The following is a 23,146-nucleotide window of genomic DNA, read 5'->3' on the forward strand; positions in this document are numbered from 1 at the left end:
AAATAGCGATAACGTTAGCTCTTTTTTTTATTGTATAATTTTCACAACATTAAATATAAGTTTTGAGTTTAATTATGCAGTACCAATATCATCGGGCTGCACTTATCAACTTTACGGAGCAATGACTCCATCACACGAAGTAAAATATTCTTACGATATGTACTCCCGTATCGATTTACTGACCGTGCCACGTACAGTCAATTTATGGGTAGATTGGACATCCATACTTCCAGCTAAAGTTCGAATATTTTCCGATACGAAGCACATAACCACCGCCGATGTCATGAAAACGTACTTTATTACACAATATATTTATCTTTACGTGATCTAAATATAGAAAGGATCTATTTTCATTGCGGACGTAGAGAAAACAAAAAGAATTTTACGGTACACTCTAGAATGAAACATGTAAACGTGGATTTTAACGCCATACGTAACATTGTAAACGGTCACATCACGAACGAAGTATTTATCATGTTGTTCCAATGCATATTTGCAAAAGAAGATGAGATCGTTTTATTGTCGTAATTAAAATAGATAAATGACGTTTTTATACAAAATTATTATTGTAAAAGCCCTTGTTAGCTGACAATAGATGATTATCAAACGAAGCGGTAGTTTCTACTGCGAAGCAAGCAGACATCTTGAAAGATACACATTTAGAAGATTGAAGCAGCGTGGAAATTTAAGTTTTCCTCGTCTCGAAATCTTATACGTTTCCGCGAGGAAAAGGAGAAACGATCCAGATACAATTTATTGTCGCCGGAAGCTGAAATTCAACGAAGGAAAGTCAATTTTTGCAAGTGCTGATGCAATGAAAAGAAACTCGAGATAATTCATTTATCACGCGCTCCGCGCATCCACGATACGTCCGCGCCATATGCAGCTGCTTAAGAAGACAGGACCCTCGGGGATAAACCGAATTACTGGTTCACACATACAGACAGCTCAAGCATGAAAACCGATAAGAATCGCTTGATGAAAGAGCAGCGTTTTGCGCTTGCCATTAATGCGGTCTACTCGCCTTTGTCTCTTTCATCCATCTGACGCTCGTGTCATTTTACTAAACACCACTAGTCCCAATGGTATGTCAATACCGGAGTTGCGATAAGAAACGTACATGTACATTGCAAATAGATACGTTTCCGATCGGATCTGTTAGATACGAGCGACATTACTCCGATACATTAAAATTTAACTAGTCAACCCTTCCGTTCTCCTCGATTTTGACACTGGAATCGTACGCGAGCCGCCGGCAGCGAGAGGGTGATTTTCCTCTGGGAATAGAAACGTCTGACTGTTTGATTATCCACGTTATACCTCGGTGGCCGTAATTACAAGTCGAACGCGATATTCGTCACGCCATCTGGTATGTCTCAGGACCCCTTCGTGGAAAGGATAGCCGCGAAGAGTCAAGTCGGCCGGGAAAATAAATCGATATCGAAAAAGTAAATATACGTAAATATAATATATATTCTGAGTCCCGCCTCTCTCTTTCTCTCTCTCTTTTGTATTAAAAAACTGTCGATTTATTTGTCGATACATAAATGTACGGTGTGTTACCAGCGGGACAATTTACGATAAAATATTATATTAGCTATTTATACCTAATGTTTTACGGTTGATCAATTTACATTATTTCATGCATCGAGTATAATAACAATGAAACGATAGTCTTCCACTGTGCAAATGCCATAAATTTCGAATATCAATGCCACGGCGCTCATTAAATACATTACATGCGTCTACACAAGCTTGCAGAATAATATTCACGATTATTATTTACGTTTGCATCGCGCATTTCAACGTACGTAACTCTCGTCCCACAGATTTTGATCAAACACATGAACCGTGACAGACAGACAAAATTCGCAGGCAGTCGCTACACCGTGTAACCGTATACCGTGCAGCGCGCGGGACATTTTTCCACAAATCTGGGATTGCGAGCGTCGCGGATGCATTCCTGTAAACGTCGCCGACGCCGAATATCACGGAGGATTCGCGCGACGATATTTCCTGACTGGATTTAACGTCACGGGTATGCGCGCGACTTGGACTACGCTCTGCGACGCGGGAGATAAGTCCGTTTCGTGTATATTTTGCGCAAACCGGGCGGGAAAGTGCAAACGCCAGTTTATTTTAAAAGGAGGCAAGCGGGCGAAGGAGGACAAGCGCGGCTGAGCCGGGGTGCAATTTTCAGACAATTTCGTGTAATAACTTTTGCATGTGAAATTGCAATAATACGTTCCCCCCAGCGGGCTTGTAGGTCGCTGCACGTTATGCAAAGGGCAGTCTCTTCCGCATATTTCCCCCTTATTCTGTCTTGCCCGCCTCCTGTCCTCCTGCTCTCGTTAGCGGCGAGAGGCCATAGCACCGTGAGGTCATTTCCTCAAATACCGGGACACACTTGTTCCCATCTTTTCTTTCCAATCCCTTTTCCTACGCTTTACCGCCTCTTTACCACCGTTGCTTTCACTTGTTCGCATCTCCAGTTTCTAATTATAAATATTGTTCGCCTCTCTTACGATTACTGCTATTTATAAATATAATCTATCTTGAATATATTTATTTAAATTTTGCGTTTGGCTTATATCTCTCGGATATTTATTAATGTAATATGACTTAAAGAGATTAGTTAATATTTTTTATAAAATAAAGATTTTTATTTAATCTTTTTTTTTAATATTTTTGTATTTGCACGAAGATAAAATAATTTGGTCATAATGTGTTGTCTGCAATTTATTAACAGAATATTGTTATACTTTTTCAATTTCACTTTCACTCTCATACGTTTATATAGTCACGAATTTATTTTAAGCAATTTCTTAATTTATTAATGTGGTTTTGTCTACGTTGAAAATCTTGATACAAGCGTAAGACTTCAGAACAATATATCTATCTATAAAGACACAAGTATAATTTGATTTAAAAATCGTCTGGTTTAGATATAAATAATACATCATTTAGTTAAAAAAGTAAATGTACTCCAATATTTCGTCGATAAAACTGACACTTAATTTACTCACCTTTAAGTTAAAGTTGAGCAGTAATTGAATCTCTGTTCTAATTAAATTGAAATTCTAGAAAATTTAAAAAAGAAGCGTCTGGAAGACGCTAATTACTTTTTATTTAAATAGAAGTTTTAATTTAATGTGAAAAAGACTTTAGACATTGTTCTAAGTTCTTTATTGTACTTATGTTTTTATACTAAGATAGTTATAGTAGTTATGTTTCTCTCTCTCTTTCTCTTTCATTTTTCAGTGTTTTGAATTTATAGTCACTATTATACTTTGTCCAAACGGAAACGAGACAGATCGAAATATTCTATTGACAACTTGTCAAATGCAAGTGTAGCGATCGGATATTACAGAACAAAGCACAAAGGAGAATTTCCAAAACAAATTTTAGCATCCCCTCTGCGGGTGTAAGAATCCAGACCGATTTGAAAGCAAAGAATTGCTGAAGCATTAGTAGCGAAAATAAAATAGATGTCAAATGGATAGAAAGAAAATCGGAGCTTCACATCGACTTTTCTTCGCGAAGAAAGAAACACGCTTTCATCTTGAACGACGTAGTAATGTGCATTAAAATAAGTGACCGTGCGGCTACAATTGTATGAAAGACAAATATAACTTTTATGAAAAGAACTTACATTGCTTTTATTTTATTTTTTTTTAATTACTTAAGTATTTTGTAAAATTTATCAAAATTTTGAAATATTCGCATATATAAAAGTTAATTATCAAAGCGAAAAGAGTTACAAGCATACAGATATTATTTTCATCATACGCAATCCTTTTTCACCTTTGTATAAGACACGTAATGAAATTTACACACAGCACGCTTTAAACTGTTATAATATTTAATTCAAGCATGTTTCATTTGTGAAAATGCCAACATTAAAATAATTTATGGAAGGAAATTATGACGTTACAATTATTTCTCGCCTATGTACGTTTTTAAATTACCTTTATAAAGTATATTTCTTGAATATTCAAATATTCTGGAAGCGTAAAGATTCTATCCAACTGTACAAGGGGGTCAAATTTGCCCGGACCGTAAAAAAAGTCAAACTTGTTAAGTGAAAAAGACACAAATAATGGACTAATTCAGGCACAGTATTAATTTTAAACACGTATATATGAGTTATTGCATAACTCTTCGTTTTCTAAGTTAATCTCCAATGTCTTTGTAATACTTTTTTTGTATTGTATATTTAGAGATAAAATTTTTTTAATTAAAATTTGGTGATTATACAATAACTGGTACATACGTGTATATTAAGAATTAATACTGTGTCTGAATTAATTATTATGCCTTTTTTATATAACAAATTTTGAATGTTTTTTTAGCTAGAAGCATTTTTACCTGCTTCGACTATAACCTTTGCAGGAATAATTAAATCCCATATTCTACAGAAATAACTATGCTAAAAAATTTCTATGCTGCACCGTTTACAGCTCGTTTAACATCAAGATTGCTTTCGCGAACTCGCGATACGTATAAAATTGTTACGATTAATATTCGTTTTACTATACTATTTATATACTTGCAGAAAAGCATCAGAGTTGCGAAATTACTTATTTTGAATTTAATTCTACATGCAATCGCTATGAAATAGCCCGATTCATTTTCTGCACATTTTACATCCATAGAACAAATACAAAAGTCACGTAATGAGAAAATGTTCATTTCATTTTGTCAATTACATCACTATTTTTTTCAATTGTTTTTTTACGATGTATGACTTTAAAAGAATGTTAATCTATACATATTTGATGAAAATAAGGAGTTCATATTTTAATACTCGCGACCGGATCAAGCGCGCTAGTTGTCTCGTGCGAGTTAATAAATCTGGGTGTTATTGGAACTCCCGAATCTAAAATTACCAACGCGAAACTGTATTACAATAAAAAAAAAAATTGCAGCGTAGTTTTAAATTCCGAGATGAATTTTCCAAAAATCAGGTCGCATTCAGGCACACGTCAAAAAATATAGTCCACTCCGATCGAGTTACTGGCATGTACGCCCGGTACGTTCCCGCCTGCTTTAATTTTAATTACGACTACGATTTAATCAATGGTGATATCAATATGTACGAAAGATTTATCGAGCAAGCCCGACGCTTCCGCCGTTGGTGAATGCAATGATGGCGAGCCCGGGATATGGGGCGTGCAGTAGCACTGTAACAACATACAGAGAGAGAGTAAGCTCCATCTTCATTCCCGGGAAATTGAACCCAACGGTAGTTCATGCTTTCGAGTATCCTTTGGAAATGGCGTATCGCTTCACGTTACGTGCTGCTAATATTTTTTCTACACTTGCCAGGGTGTGGGGGAGGAAATATCGGTGCCGCGAAGTCAAGATCAGACGGAATTACAAACGTCGTCGTGTCGTGTCTCATCTCGCGAATGCAAACAGAGAATATACGTGTCTCTCGCCGACATGAGACATGAACAATGCAAGCACAGCTTTGAGGAATTTAGTCGTTATGGCAAAGTACGGAATTATTATTCCTTATGAGCCAAAGTTATCATCTCGCAATGTTTGTCTCATCAAGTTATCCGTGTTATTACTTCAATTTTTACGCGCTGAATACATAATTTTTACAATTTCATTAAATTTTCACTGCAATTAGTATCGTAATTCTGATTCGTTTCGTAATTAATGTAATAATAATGATATCCTATTGTATATTGTATAATATCATTAACAGAGTTGAAAATACGCCCAATAATTCAATTCGCACGTTCTCTCGCTGTTACATTACGCTGTTATTTTTTAATTTTCCAAATTTTCCACAAGGTTTTCACTCTTATGCACGCGAGTCGTTCAACTTGACAATTAAAATAAAAGCACGCCGAGATATAACACTGGCATTCCATTGTAGATCCGGCCGAGGTTGGACTAGCTATGCATTTCACTTTTTTTTAAGGGTGTCGCGGCGCCCGGATATGTCCGAGCATAATAAATTTTACCCTCTTTCGTCGTCCGGTTCTCCTTTACTTATGCTCCATTCGGGTATAAATCCTCGCGCGTACAATGAGAGGCGACCCTTCATGAATACAAAAAGTCAGGAACACGTTCTGCAAGCTCGAATATATTAGCAATTCGCTCGACGGAAACGCAAGAATCACAAGCAATTTAAGATGCAGCGTTTGCGCAAAAAAATTTTAACTGCACGCTAATAGAGTTATCTCGAACAAATTGATATACATTTTTCTTCCGTTCTCAATAACAACACGTTAGTCGCGTTCAACGTGTCTGCGAAGTTATAAAATGATACACGTTCGTGTATCATAACTCAATTTTAAATTTAATAAATTCTCAGCTCGCTGAATTTTTATCTTTCACGTAAAATTTATTTGGAATTGACTTGTAACATATAATTTTTGCGCATATAATTTACGGTTTTGCTATCATTTTTCTAATTATAGGAGAAAATTTGTGTTCAAAAATATTATATTGCGTGCTGTAATATTGTGTCTCATGGGGACCATGATACGTCTTGTACAAAAATGACGTGAAATCGATTACACGTATACACGAGTTAATATTTTATATATTCACAGAGAGTTTTGTTAACACGAATATGTAAAGGAGCTAATTCATCGCGATGATATACAAACGGAAACGATATGTCGTGCTCAATTTTATTAATTATATATAGTACGACTGAAAATGTCGATGTATTAGAATCGTATGTCATTGTCACCGACGTGCTGGATATGGACAAACACAATGCGATACACCGTTGCTGTATAAATCAAAGAAATTGAAAATCATCGTAATCCAGACCAGCGCCGTTATATATTAATGATGTTGGTGCTTCAATGCATTTGATAAATTACGTGCAATATCGAGATTTTCTTTACGTTTTATTAACAGGTAACGGCTAAACGTTAATCGCAGCTCAACCGAAACCAGAGGAGAGATACCGCATTATGCGTTTGTTATTATCAGTAATATTAACATTGATACACCCGTTGAGATTACGCAACGTAGTTCTAATTCAAGATTCTAAAATTTCTTTATAGAGAGTAGCTTTTTCCATTAATTATATTATGTTATTTATAATTAAGCGAAAATATAAAGACCAGTAATATAAATAACACAATTAAGTGAAGAAAAATGTCATTTTTCGAGGCAGATCTCGATGCCTAAAATTAATGTAAATTTTGTTACTTTTAAAAAATATTATTTTATGTTAAAAGTATTTATTTTATTTGACTTGTGTACTACTTGATATTACATTTTTCACTGTTTTCTTAAATTTTGTTGTCCCCTAAAAGCGCTTCGGTATAATATTTTTAATGTGATAAATCTCGCGACTAAAACACTTAATTTGCGGTATATTTTAATTCGTATCTTACGTTAGTTATTCTGAATAAATCGAAGATAAAAGAACATTTCTAGAATTCCAATATTGCCATTATCTTGAAAAAAAAAGAATTCAACATTTTTATTGCACTCGTAGCAATTCGTTCGTTCTACTATTATCTTTGGCTATTGCTTGTTCCGCTTTAACGATCCCCTTGTTGTTTATGATTGATAGAAGGTTTATTCGCGTTTTGTTAGAACACACACACACACACACATTTCAAGAGATTGAGTTTATTTAAATTTTATTTTAAATTTTATTAGGAATTCTCGCTATCTTTCTTGGGCATCTGTATAATTGCCCGAATACTTTTTAGGCGAGCGAAATATAGATTTGCGCGGACGATTAAAATTGTATCAGCCGATGTGTCAGCATTTATAGCGGCCCTTTTGTCAGCCGTTGATAATGATCTGCCAGCAAGCAAGTACGATGCAAATCACCTCTGCCAGAGACGGAGGAAATTAAGCCGCGCGATAACAATAACGGCTCGATAAGACCGGAGCTATTCGAGTTTAGTTTTGCTTCGATGTAATTACGTTACGCGGACTCGGTGCTTGCGCACAGTGTTTCTTCTTCGATACTTACTATGACAATTAGAAGAAAGTTGCGTTCAGCTAACGAGATACAGATTGCTGGTATACGGTATTTCTCTCTGCGCGAGTGGCAAAGCTACGTCTGGCGACAACTGGCATCGTGTCTCATTCGAAACCCGCGCCGCAACTTCGGCGTCGCCGCCGTGTCCAGGAGGACATTTAATTCAATGGGACGGGAATAAGTAATGTACCTTTGATAAAGTCGTTCTCTCCGTACCTGGGGGACCGCTCCGTGCAGCTTCCCGCGACGCGCTTCGGGCAACGGAGCTTGATTATTACATAAAGACAAGAACAATTCCTAGCCCGACGATTCTGCTTGCTTCAACCCGGACATTTCGTTTTATGAATCAACGCTGTAATCCCTGCAATGTATATTAACGATAGTCTTTACTGTTTAATCGAGCCTTAATCCGCATTAGCAACGATTGTTATCTGTTCTTGCGAGTAGGAAACGCACGAACGAATGAGCAGTAATGAGCGGCTCGGCCAGAGCTGAAACTCTGAAATTAATTCTATTGAATAATTTTGAAAAATTCCACTCTCTAATTATTTCTCGTTGCGCGAATCATAACATTTTGTCGTTATGGCTGAAGTAAAACAACTATAAATGCACTCAATTCGACAGTGTGCGCTAGCCCTCCAGTGTTTCTCTTTCAAAAGCGTTAAAGCAAACAGTGGTATATGAAAAGCTTAAGTAAATACAAAGTTGCCCCGGGAAAGGCGCAAACTATTAACAAAGCGGGATTCTCGTATTCGTCTTCGTAATATCCATTGTCAAAAATTTTACTCCTTATAGGATGGAAATTAGACGCGGCGCGTTAAATTATTGTTAAAGCACAATTTCGATGATGAGTAGAGTGCGGAGCGCATGTAACATCGTTATTTGAAACATCCTACGAATTCCGCATGTTCTCTGTGCAAACATTGTTCCGTACAAACTATAATCAAATTAATTACATATTAACATTGTGTTGAATAAATTTAATATAGTTCTGCGACGTAATTCGTCGGCTATATTGCATTTTATCATGAATACATTAATATAACGTATGTGTATTAGCCGAGAGCAAATAACATAAGATAAGGGATATTGAAAGCATCGGAAAGACATGAGTATGTACGTATATGTATATAAAATTCGATAAGACTTTTTGAGTGAAAACTGCTGGACGTCTTTATTGAGAGGCGGAGCAAGGAACTTTCGATAATCGAATTACGACTACGCTCCGAAGTACGCTCGTATTTGGCCGCTTTCTGCGAAATGTACGCGGGGGCCAGCGTTTCCACTCGCTCGGAAATTATGGTCAGACATAGCAATGGAATATTACAGTCCACTGGGCGAAGTTTCTTGCAGCGTGCGCACAACTAAGAAACATTATATCTCGAATTTACGATAGTACCTTTATCAATTCATTTGCCCAATTTCTTGCGTTTAAGAAACTCGAGCGTCTTAATTTGATCAAATATTCATACGATCAAATTTATTTGTTCGCTTTGAGTATTATTTAATTTACAGGCAATTGTGTGCCCGTAATCTGCATATAGACTCTTGAATGGAATTTTATAGACCCAATAAGACGGATATATTAGCCGTAACGTAGTGAAACAGCGACGATTTTTCGGCGACGCGAAGTCGTACTTGCGCGCTTTAAAAAATGCAGAGAGATAACGTACAACTTCGTGTACTCTAACACAAGCCTCATGAATGTTACAGACGAATAAGCCATTACTCTTAATAATCTTTCTCTGAAGAATTGCAACGTCGGCCCGTGCAATTTTAATATGTTCAGCAAACTTTAGTCGCACGCCACGTTCCAGCGTGTTGTAATTTTTATCGTCACCTCCCGGCGGAATACGTTGCGTTTAGGAATTTAATATCATGACACACACACACACACACATATATATATATATATATATATATATATATATATGTATGTATATATATGTATATACGCACACGCCGTGCTCATCGACGCGATGTCGCGCAAAGCCTAATCCTTGCTCTACTTTACTGGACGATGACTTCGCGACCTGATTTTCATTTCGATGTCGAACGCGGAATTACACAAAATGTGTATCGAAGACCGAAATTACTGGAAATTACTTGTCACGCTGTATGCGATAACTTCAATGTGCGCGCGCGATCCGGTGTTTCGTAACTTCAAGTTACATTTGCCGTTTAATATATCAAATGTTATTTTATTAATTGACGACGCGTGTTCAGCGAACGACAGGAGGAAACACGCGCGGCAGAAGCGTGTGTATTCAAAGCGAACCTTTCGTAATGCAAATAATTTCGCGACTGATGTGTGTTTTTATGATGAATAACAAAAAAAAACCGAATTCTTTTTTATCGGTTAAATTTTTATTCCGTCCGTATTATCCGCATTTACGAATATAAAGTACATAATCTTGTTCGTATTATGCAATTCGCATCCGTCTATTATAATAAATTATATTAATATCAAAAAGTGTGAAAACTTTGCAGCTATTGTATCCATTACCGAGTTATTTTTACTTTTCCCTCTCAATAATAAAATTCGCAATATTTATTTTACGAGTAAAATCCGTCGTCATTACGTTGCTATCTTTCATCGCACTTCACACGATGAGTGCGAAAAGAATTCTCCTCGTGATCTCTTATGATCACCGGCCTGACGGACGGCGACACGTCTGACGTCTCGCGTAAAAACGGACGCTCGTGTCCGTCGTAATTCTTGTCGGTCGTGGCACAACATTAGAGGAAAAAAAAGGAATCCGAGCTGGGGAGTTGGTATGCCATTATTGCTCCTCTCGTGAGCCGGCGTGAAATGGAATTTTTTATGACGGCCAGCTCCTACGGGTCGCATTTGTGTCGAGTGTGTGACGGGAAATGAACAGGTCCTAACTCTGTCGGGAAACGCTGTGGCGGTCTGCGCTGTACGCGTACGCGACGCGCACGGGAATTAACTATGACGAAAGAGTACGGCAGGGTACACAGTCGATCATCTCCTAGAATATCTTGGTACTTCACGTCCGGGGAAAATGAGGCGGGCGGCATCAGTCTCGTGCAATTTGAATTGCGAAGCGTGCGCGCGGTATCGGGAAACTTGAAAATAGCTTAATCGATCATCTTCTCATTTCGCATTACCTCGGCTGTCACGCCGTAAGTTACTCGCTCAGTGACTCGATAACGCTTTGAATTATAATCGCGGAAAACGGCATCTATTGAAATGGGATCAGCAGCCTCTAGTGGGTGATTGATTAATCATAGCATCGAAACGGAATTACAAAATGTAGGTTGTACCTCCGCGGAATTGGGCTATTCATTGTAATTACTGTTTGTAATTATCGTGAATCTGTTTATATCAGTGATATTATATAGTATGTCACAAGGATATTTGTTTAATCTACGATGTATAATATTTGGTGTATTCTCAGAGAGAGAGAGAGAGAGAGTTGCTGATTTACACAGAGCGTGGACTTAGTACATACTTTAACAGTTTGTTCTACGAACTAAAATAGGAAAAAAAATTTTATTTAACATAGTTTCTAAAATATTTTATTTAAAAGTTAGCAAGTTACAGCAAAAATATAAAATCTGCAAGAAACAACTTTTCATCCAAGTTTACATTTCAAAATGCCATCCGTCGTGTCAATACAGGTTTAGGATTGATGTATAAATATCAATAGACTTCTATTTGTGAAGGACAGTGAAAAACAAAGTTTATCAAACACAAGTCAACGTCGAGAGATGAACTAATACAAAGAATTATCGTTGTAACTATAGAGATCAAATAAAATCGACATAAAGTTTCTACGGTGATAAATTCCATATTATCTCGTTGCCAAGCCTGTGACATAGGCGGACAGCATATTGAAATGCAAACTCATCTAAGTGAAAAACTGTATAATAAAATTTCATATTTTTGCTGTAACATTTTAATAAAACATTTTAGGACCTATATTTATAATACATTTTTCTTCTCGTTTCAGTTTATAGAACACATTGTTAAAATTTGTTCGAAAAATTCGAGATTCTGTATGTCGAGAGAGTTGTTGAATCGCTGTGTACCAATCATACCTCATTAATATTTTATAATTTTACTCAATATGAGCAACATTTAGTGACAAAAATATGAAATAAATGAGAAATGAATAATAAATAAAAATTTAGTACGTTACATCTCGTTTTGTGCGTGCTAACAACAATTTGAAAAATTAAAATCAAGTCCAATTGATGTCAATTTTTTATTAGTATGTAGCTAATAATAATTGTGCAATTTTATTTTTAATTTATTATAGAATATTTTATATTTATTGCATTATATACATTTATAATTATTATAAAAATCTAATCAATATTTTTGTAAAATTCTTCAAGTTTTCTAAATTGTATTACAATTTATTACAATAAATGATATTAACATAGGCATAAATGATTGCTTTATAAACTCAAAATTTTATTAATTATTCGAAAAATTGCTTATAAAATTTATCTATCATGACAATGCAAATATTGTGGAAAATATTTACTTTCTATTTAAGTTGTTATAAGTATCTTTACTAGCAGCATCAGATGCTATTTTCACGGATTAATCGATATTCTATAATCTATCGGTATTCTATAATCAAGAAGATTATTATTATTAAATTGCAAGAAATTAATGAATCAAGTTAACAAATACGAAAATGTGCTTTCGTCTGCTGTTTCGTTCTAACGATCACAGATTATTTTTGCGCTCATACAGAATGCAATGATGTTCACTCAATAGTGAATATATGTTTGAATTAGAGTGAATGAAGTTTTGCATTCATTCTAATTTACACGCGTTAAAACCACTAGCAAATCGAAGGGCAATTAGCAAAGTGGCCGAATATCGGTCGTGCGTCTACCTCTCTAAGCGATTTGCATAACGCACGGCTAATCATAATCAAAGTAATTAATTGCGCCTCGTCCCTCCTTCCCTCCCGTTCCCACACGTTCTCATAGACCCCGTCATCGGTATGACCCGCGAAACAATTAGATCGCGATTCGGTAGAGTTGGTTCGCCAACAGCGTTATATTATTAATTTAATTTGCATAACTGCATTAAACACCGAACGCGTAGAATTACTAGAAGCGTCTTTAAAGTTCCAATATATCGCCCTGAGATGGTAAACCGCATTTTTAATGTAACACAAATTATATTGAAACTGTAGGAGCTATCACTTGGTAATTTGAATATTATATCATGACAATAACGTAATACATGTATATACATAAAAAAAATAAACTCCTGAACATTTTTTTCATATGTAATTTGAACCATGTTTTGAACAATGTTACATCATTGCAATCCTTATCGTCGCTCAAGAGTTTGAGTAAGCAATTCCTAAGTGTGACAGCGACAACATTCGTGTAACGTACTTTGTTTAAAACGATCGAAATTCATTTTTCACGGAATATCAATGTGAAAACCGAGCTTTTAGCAAGGTCATACAATTTTCCAGCGCACAATTGTCTACGCTTTCCAAAATATTAAATCATCAATTGCTTCTGCAGAAGGATTTCATTCCGCGGCGTGTATTAAATCCATTCGCGCACGTCACACTGAACTTTTTTTTTTTTTTTTTTTAATAAATATAAATAAAAATGTTTTTTGCTTACGACTATATAAAATGCAATGACATAAAATTTTATCACGGTTCAACTAATCCTTTTTACTTGTTCCTCTAATTAAATTGTTTTCCAGAAATCTTATCGGAATTGTTCATTCAATTACCTTGACATACGATTTAATTAATTATGAGCTTCTTTTCGCGCTTTTATTAGCCTGTTGTTATTACCAGATAACTGCGTAACAAAAGAACCTTCATTATATTTTTTTTCTTTTTATTTCACATAAATTGATTTACTTCACGATAGAAATGGTAATGAGTTGCACGGTTAATGCGGCTGATTGAATAACGTTTCAATGAAGAATCGCTGACACTCCCAGAGTGCCACGCAACAAGCCGATAATAGGCGCCTATTAATTACTCGTTTTAACAGGTCCGCTGCGAGCCACTGATGGACTCGCAACGTCCACCGGGACGATTCGTTACGGAAAGCGTCGGTCGGAAAACCGTTCGACGGAAAAATTCTACGCTTAACATCAAAGCCGCGTTATCGACCGAAGCCGCGCGTAATCTCCACGACTGGTTCTGTTGTGTCAGAAAATATTGGTAGTTTCTACGGATCGCGCTCTGCGCGTACACCGTCGAAATGGCACAACAGAACGCGATCGATGGATGACAATTGACGAAATTATTATCGGCCTCGCGAATAGTGATATGTACTGATTGTCGCCTATTTCGCGTATTCGCGATAGCCTAAATGTGACGGTATCCGTGTAATCTGCGTTTCAAATCACTTTCCGATGCATAGAAATACAGATGCACGCTCTTTGCGTTCTTGTTCCAACGTTAAAGCATCTTTTACATGTTCGATAAAATATTTTATTGCATCTAATGTCGATTACAAGTAGATTATAAGTGGGCATAAGTGCAAATATCTCTCATACTAAATATCTTTAAATAAAAAAATACTCATTTTATTATTAGTAAGCACGCTATGCAATTAAAAATTATAGAAGACTAACGTTGCCTGGATTTGCACGGTAAATGTGTTCATGCTGAAAGTTATACCTAAAATTTTCACGTGCTTAAACGAAATAATAAAAGTCTAATATTCAGTGATCAACTAAAGTTACATTCTACTAGCTTGAATATTTTATCACGTTTCTCTCTGCATGGCTAATATAATTTCAGCGGCGTAAAATCCGTAGACAAACTCGAAACGAAACTCTAAAACTCTAAAAACGAGGATCCAAACTCGGCTCGATGGGATAATCGATTAGCTTTGAACATTTTATTGCGCAAAGCGCCCGATAGCCGTGCGCGCGCCGCCCAATAAAATTCCTTCCGCAAAAGATATAAGTTGGAGAACGCATTGCATATTCAGCGTGTACAGTCGATTGCATATTCGGCACCGAAATTCGCACGGCGTCGTTGATAAATTGTATTACGTTTTTCGTCTGGAGTGCAAATCGAAGCTTCCCGTCTCCTGCGCTCTCGCTCGCTCATCATCGCAACGTCGTGGCGTGCGAAATAACGTGAAATTCAATTAGAAGATGAAGCAAAAATTTTCCGTTGCTATTTCCGCTATTTCCAAATATTATTGCTTGCCGTTTGTTATAAAGCAACAATGCGTATTTCCATTTATCAGCCGGCCCGCCGCTGACATCGCGAGCCCCGTTGAAATTAAGAGTTCCGTTGTTATTGTTATGCCAAAACGCTACCGAAATTGTTGCCATTATTGTTGCGCCCTTTTAACCACATCATTAATCCTTTATGCAGATAACATATGCTTCTCATTGTATGATTATTAGTACAATATTTGGCATAACGTCAATTGCGCACCCTCCGTTTATTATTAGCCACTGAATAACGCTTCAATACAATCAGCCTTAAAATACATTCACAAAGGAACGATATGCAAAATTCAATAAGACTTAATTAAATTAATTAAGTAAAATTATAATATTGAACTACAAAATTTGATACAATTTTGTCTAGTATTAGAGAATAAATTGATGATTATTAAGCCATAAGATGAGCGAACTAACGTTAGTGTAATTCGCACGATTACAAAGAGAATTGATAACATTAAAATTGACTTAGCTGAAAATTTTTGGCATTAATTCCATTTGGTTGATTTCATTTCGTATTAATTCCAACTGTGAACACATTGTTTCAAGTTTTAATTGTGCGACGCATATTAAAATTTTACTTTAATATGTAAAAAAGACCTTTTACTTGGTATATTTATTTAGAAATTTTTAATTTAGAAATTTCCTTTCATTTTTTAAATCCGTTCTTATTTTTAAGCGCCAATTTCTATGAGAATGGAATTTTAACAATAAAAGCACAAGCGTCATATGGCGCTTGTTATTTAAAAGCATTTATTAGTTATAATTATGATGATACTAACAAAAAAAAATAGTTTTGACTAAAAATTTATATGCATCTAAAAACAATTTTGTTAGACCGTCAAAATGATAATGTAGGATTCAAGTTGGTTGCTAGAACGTTAAAACGTTTTCAGCATTCAGGATGATGATCATGCTAGGACACGTCCATCACGATTATTTCGATGATCCAATAAAATTGCTGTCAGATTATTTGGTTATTAAAATTTTTAGACGCTTCAGCAAAATCTTTTCGTGTACGGATTCGGTCGACGGTTAGACGGCCGCCGTTGCACCATTGCAAAGATTACTCAAAGATTAGATCCCGCCGAGAAGCGCGGTAGACACGCCTTTTTGGAACGTCTCGTCCACTTCACAATACGTCAGATTCAATGGTACGTCCGTACACCCCGGAATAAAGAAACGGATGGATTTCCACTTACGGATCTCGTAACTACACTTTCCGAACACGGCGGCGAATCTCCTCCTGAAGGACGAGAGTCGCGTTCCCGCGCCGTGCACTCCAGACGCGCATCCAAATCGCCGCTGGGAAATCGCACTGCGATCCTCTTCGTCTCGAAGGAATTCGGATCCAGGCCGTTCGTTCGCGCGCACTTTTACGCGCCGTTATACCGCAATGACGGTGACAAACACGCAGTGCAGTCACGTCCGGTCCGCGAGTTCGTTGCAGCTGGTACCTTTGCGGAACCTCACGACGACGACGACGACGACGGATCGCTCTTCGTCGAAGAGGTGGCACCGCTCAGCCGAATCGCGAAAACTGGTCCCGGGGGTGAACGCGCACCCGCGTCATCACGCCCGCGGTCAGTCACTTCAATTTCAAGTGATTCACAATCGATCGCCGAAGAACAAAGCGTTCGCTCGAGCGAGAAACGCGTCGAGAAGCCTCCGGCGGATAAGTCACTATATACACGCACTGTCAATCGTCCTTCGTGCGCGATCGCGATCGCGCGATCCACATTTTAACAGGTCGATCGGAGCACTTTCCTGGCGCACTGTCGCATCCCCGAAATACGCGCGCGGTCGTCGCCGTATTGTCGTTGTGTACACGTAAAAAAAAAAAATACACGCGCGTTGTTCCCCGACAAATTTGAAATCGCAGTTCGATGAGAGGCTCGTGCGATTCGATTCGCGAGACTCGTCGCCGAAAGGTAAACGCCAGGAAGATCGAGTTCGATGCCTCGATCGATGCCTAGACCGATGACAAATCGGATACCGATGACGAGCGAGGCTGACAGCGCGATGAGAGGGTGGTAGGGGGAGAAGAGCGAGTGCGTGTAAATCCAACGATCGCGAGGCACGAGCGGCACGTCGTGATGTTGGCAGGCGACTAACCTCCGAGAGCCGCTCTGCACCCCCGGACGCCCGCGCATGCCCCCTACCTTAAAGAACGCACCCCCGCTCGTCGCGTCGCCGCGGGCTCGGCCCCGTGTGCAGCCACCCTCCCCGAAACCGCGTTGACTTCATCTTTTTTGACGAGGAAACCACTACTCTCTTTTCTCGCCTCCCTTGCGCCTCCCTCGTTCCTCATACGTGTGTATGTGTGTATGTATATGTATGTGTCCTACAACCCGCCTGTCCTTCTCCACTTACCCCTTTCTATTTGCGTCTCGATCTCCTCTTCCGGTCAATAGCAGGATACACGTCTAAGAATTGTTCTCTCACCGCCATTCTTGGCTCTTCAATTCAATGCATTTTTTTCAACAGTTCCCTCTGAATTAACGAATAAAATGAATGAAATCAAAAGAAGTTTCTTTCAGAAATCATTTTTGTTCTACCATGAAAGAAGAATTTTCTTATTTACTTAAATTAAAGAGTAAACCTTTCAAAGAATAACCTCCCACAGTTATACATTCTACAAGTTCGTTGCATTTACTCTTGATATTTCATTATGCTTCAAAATATTGAAATAAAAACAGTTTATTATTCCATGTGCACGTAATTATTTTTAAGCATTTGACACATTCGATAAAATTATTGTTACCGTTATTATTTTTTGTTTCAATGGGTGTTTAATTTTTTTTTTCATGTCTGGATGCATCACAAATTATTTCGTCGCGACCTAGAAATGTGAAGTTGATGCTGTTAACAATTTTAGTTTCTTCAAGAAAAAGTTAATTAAGATTCATGCATCACCGTCGAATCGCTTTTTTTTAACTTTGCATTATTACAGAAACGTTATTAAAAAAATGATTTTAATAAAGTCCGATTTTTGTTTCAAATCTATACGAGTCGCGCACCTCTTTTAAAAAATATTTAACAGAGATGGGGCTTATGGATCGTGTAATTTGTATTTATTAAGTAATTCTAGCGTCGTATCGGCACGTGTCACGGTGAAAATTCGTCGATAAAATACAAAATCGTGTTCTCTGGCTAGGTAGTAAAAGATACGGGCGAAAGGTAGAAAATTGCGCGAGATAATTTCTTGAAAATGTCGCGCGCGGACGTCCTCCTCCCGGAAAAACGGTTTCGTGCACCAGCTTCGAAAAACTGCGCCGCGAGCATCGGCTAGAGCGAGTTTTCATTTTCCATACCATACGTTACCAGCAGGTTACCAGCAAAAATATTCGATTGGACCTAAATTCCGAATTTTTACCGGAAGTAAAACAAACGAGTTGCCCGTTGTGTTCGATATGGCGCAACAAACATGAGATACAAGACCATGTTATTTCTTAATTAACGCGCGGCGCTTTAACGACCAATTAAAGAATCGTAAACACAAAATAAGAAAGTACGAACATAAAGTAAGAAATAAATATTCAAAAAATTGTAAATTTACGTTCTTTCTATGTAAATGACACAATCTTTTTTTTTTAATATTAACAAAATCAATGAAGTTTGTATATAACGAGTCTTTAAGGTTAAAGCTATTCGCGACGTAAAGTCACATTTATATGTCAGAAATTTCCGTCTGTAAAGCGTTGCAATTTTATTCGCGCGACGGAAGAATCGCCAATGCCTCGGCAGTTTCGTTAAGAAAAAAGGGAATTCGATTGCGGATCGGGCATAAAGCCCCGTAGAGCCGCGGCAAACCTTAAGACCTTCGGTATAACTTCTACCACACCCAAGTAATAATGCGATCGTTTCATTTCGATCGCGGCACCGCTGGAACATTTTTCACACCGCCGGCCGTCCCGGCGCGCGTCATAGAGCTCGGGCCAATTCAACCATCGTATTTTATGGACCATTCAAACATCCGGTTCGGGCTTTTCTTTTTTTTTTCTTTTCTTTCGCCGACCCTTTAATATTTCTTACGATAGTGGCGCTTCTCTCCGTTGCAGGTTTTAGGTCGCTAGGTTGTCCCCGGTAACGCGCGATAAACGCCGGTCGGAGATATACGGTGCCTCCGTAGTGTTTTTCTCGGCTTACATCGGACATCGGCGGCGCGGGATTATTATTTGTCGCGGTAACGAGAATGAACGACGGTTTCGTTTTATTGTATAATATTCCAGCGCGATCGTGGTAACCGACCTCCCAGGATTGCCGAAGACCGCGCCGAGGACTCGAAAGATTAAAGGAATTTAATACGCCGTCGTTTCCGAATTAATTCAAAATCGAGAGTTCGTTAAATCCGCAATTCCGATTACGGTGAGCGCGCGATAGCGCTCCCCGTGCAAAGAAACTCCTCGCTTTGGACGTGTTTTTACGTGGAAATCTTTATGAGAAGGCTATTGATTCGCTCGCTCTGCAGGTACCAGTTGCCTCTTGTATATTTCCACCTTTTCCTCCCGCATTCGCTCTCACCCCTTCTCTCAGCCGGCACGTTTCCTCCCCGATTGACTGTGCCCTCGTTCTCTTTGACTAAATCCCTCCCCCCTCCCCCTCTACCGATCATTTCACATCGCAAGATTGCAATAAAGTGAATTGTCAAATAGCTCTTTAAATTCATTTGTTGTAACACCACGATATAAAGTGCATTCTACGTACAGCGCTACTGTTTGTCTCCTATATTTAACGGTTATTTCACTTGAATTTAGCCTTGCCGTATACGAACAAACGTCGCGTCGTTGAGAAATGTGATAAAACTTTATAGTGAAAAGACGCCTTGCTGCACGATACTCTACGGTGTTGCATAAATTGTAAAAGCTAATAAAAAAAATCTGACGCACATCTAATAAACGTACTTATAAATGCAGACTTGCAAATTAGATGCTAATTCTCGTTAAACACTAGTCTTCGAATCTACCCGCTACAGTCAAACGTCACTTGCATATAAAATCCAGATAACTCATTTTTTTTCTATTATTTTAATATGCGATCTAAATCTCTCTTGCTTCATCAGAAGAATGGATTCAATTGGAAAGAAAATAATGTAATTTTATAAAAGTTAAGAAATGTCTACTTTTACAATTATTATAAATTAAACTGTATTTTTTTCGGTATTTAGTGATGGATGAAAGTAACTTTGTGCTATTTATATTTATATCATTTGTTTTGAGAAACGTTAGTAAGATTGCATCATAAAATATCTTTCTCAATGATAGATTTGCTATGTGTGGAAAAAAATGATCAATTTTTAATTATTCTTAATTTACAAAAATTAGACGTTGGTACGGATAAAAGAAACATCTGCTTCTTTGAGGATTTTTAATCGATTTAAGAAGTTCCGCATATTAGTCAACTGAAAATGGCCAAATGGTACTTTAGCCGCCTTAGGGGTATTTTGTACTTGGGAAACGAGCGCGTTTACTCTCGTTAAAGTGAGTGTCTAGGACTGATTTACCCTCTTTACCCTCGCGTGACACCGACCGGGGCTCCCCAGTTCCCGGGCCTGGGAGGGCACAGGAAGGGTGGAGTAGAAACATTGGGCTCTGAAGTAGGACGTAAAACGAATCGTACGATTTACGAGAGCCTTTCATCCTTCGCAGGACCACGAGAAGAGATTGAAAAGTTCTTTCACGTTAGGATCTCTCTTAGCTTCTCCCTTTCCCGCGACTGATTTCGCACCGATGCGCTTTCCTCATTGAAATTCTTTGCGATGATCAAATTCATTATCGCACTATCTCTCCATTCCGATGTTCCTATATCAATCTCGAATTCACGTGTACTTTGTGTCATTTAACCAGCTTGTGCGCCTTTCACGGCAACCTTATGATTTGAGAAAAAAAATTCCTTTCCTCGTTCTTCTCCGCTTCGAATTTCAATATTACAAGGAATAATTAAATTAATGAAATAATTAATGCGCGTTTTTTAATTCACGACTTTTCTCAAGGCTTTCATCTTCGATAACTGATAATATCTAAATTTTATCGTTTTTAACAAAGCGACTTGACGAGATATAATATTAATACAATAATTCGATATTTGCACATTAAGTTATGTAACTATACGCGTTTTCACTTATCCAAAATTTAGATGACATTTTTAATAAATGTGTGGTTATGAAAATTTATAAATTTGATTTGGAAGAGGGGCCCAGCAATTATCGACATGAACAAACTGACTGAATTTCATTATCGCGAATATAATTCGGTAGTTATCCGATTAATGCTGCCATTTGTTATTTGCTATCTTGCAAACAGCACGATAAATTTTACATCGAATTTATGTCAGAAAGATTCACAATAGTAACCGATGGCCATTTGTATAGATAATTGATAATTGATTGTACCGTGTCCACAAAAAAAACAATTTAATCCTTTTAGCGATAAACATGCTCAGAAATAGTTAAATTTGTTTACGGTCGACAATAAAAAAAAATTGGTAATCGTTAATCGAAATCAGTATGATTGATTTATGGATGGGAGAAATTTTCAGAATTCCGGACGTCGTTAAGTTTGGGAAAGGAAGAAGGAAAGAGGCCATATTCGTTTCTAGGTCGCGCCATCCTGGTGCATTTAAAGCACCAGGCCGATGCATCAAGGCCGAGATCAATGAGCTCCATCGTTAGTCACATGCCGCGGCGCGGGACGTATTCAAATTAACCGGTTAATGGGAAAGTTCGGGCGGCGTGAGTTTCTAAATCGAAGTGTCGGACTGACTCGAAGACGTTCGCGAGAGGCGACGACGACGGTGTTACGTCAATGATACTAATGGCCAATTTAGTTCTTTCCTGCAGCCGACGATACGTCGCGCATAAGCCAGCGGGGATTACTCCGCTCGCTGATCAATTTTTTCATGGAACGCCGTGGGATTTGAGGCTCATTCTCTTCGGCGAGAACGGGACCATCAATCACGCGTCTTTAGAAAGCCCGATTGAACGTCGAAATAAACCGTGATTGACACGCAATAAATATAACAATTGTATTTTTCAGAGACATCGATATATGGAATGTGTACGGCTTTTTTTTCAAGAATATAAAGAATAATACGCTTCACTCGCGCAGAACAGTCGGTGTCAAATGTTTTATTCGCGTTTTTCTTTTCTGTTTCCAAAGAAGTATTCCAAAATCAATTTATATATGTATTGTGCGTTCTGTATCTTTAATAAATTTGATTATATTATGATTCAAATCGTGGTCGTGTATTAAAATAAATCGCATGTTAATCGAAACGGATGAGGTTCGGAATGGCAAAGGAATAGCAAATTTCAACAATTATGATGTCATCGAATCACCTATTTTATATGAGTCAAGGTGCATTTACGGTAACGCGTACGCCTGAATTGTTTTACTACTTGACACTCGAGTCAGCAACTTTGGTATGCAAACTATCTATCTTATCACGTTACTGAAAACTATTTGTGTACGTGTGTGTGTGTGTGTGTGAGTGTGTGTATGTGTGTGTGTGTGTGTGTGTGTGTGTGTGTGTGTGTGTGTGTGTGTGTGTGTATGTGTGTGCCGTTGTCGTCGTACTATCCTTTGTAGTTGTCCTTTGTAGTTTTATAGTTCAAACAAATTTTGCTCTCGTAAAACGTCAAAATGCATTATGTATTATATTAAAAATTAGCAAATAACAATCAAAGTGACCAAAAATTTGCTAATGCTGATGCGTTGCAAAATCAATTTTCTACGAAGAGGACAGTGTAAATAAAAAATGAAGTTCTCTTTCTCCCTCTCGTTCTCCTTTCCGGATCCATTATGCTCATTTTAGTATTCAGAAGCAAGGGGTCGTCGATAAAAAATTTCATCTCAGTTTTGATCGATCTTCCCCAGCGCATTGTCAAATAGACGTTATTCCTTCTCCTTACCGGTGTATAACAGTGAAATGAGGTCGATCGTTTCCTGATCGAACATTTA

At 37.7% G+C, this 23,146-nt stretch overlaps 1 protein-coding gene across 1 annotated transcript in view; it reads right to left on the reverse strand.

Annotated features, from left to right (window-relative positions):
* LOC105194897 (limbic system-associated membrane protein) overlaps positions 1-17,308 on the reverse strand; it is an 83,026-nt gene extending 65,718 nt beyond the window's left edge. Inside the window, exon 1 of the mRNA XM_039447832.1 lies at positions 16,391-17,308. The gene's annotated coding sequence lies outside the window, so the exon portion shown is untranslated. The remainder of the gene's footprint in view (positions 1-16,390) is intronic.
* Between the last annotated feature and the right edge of the window lie 5,838 nt (positions 17,309-23,146).

Source organism: Solenopsis invicta, chromosome 4 (assembly GCF_016802725.1).
Source record: "Solenopsis invicta isolate M01_SB chromosome 4, UNIL_Sinv_3.0, whole genome shotgun sequence".
NCBI classification, from domain to species: Eukaryota; Metazoa; Arthropoda; class Insecta; order Hymenoptera; family Formicidae; genus Solenopsis; species Solenopsis invicta.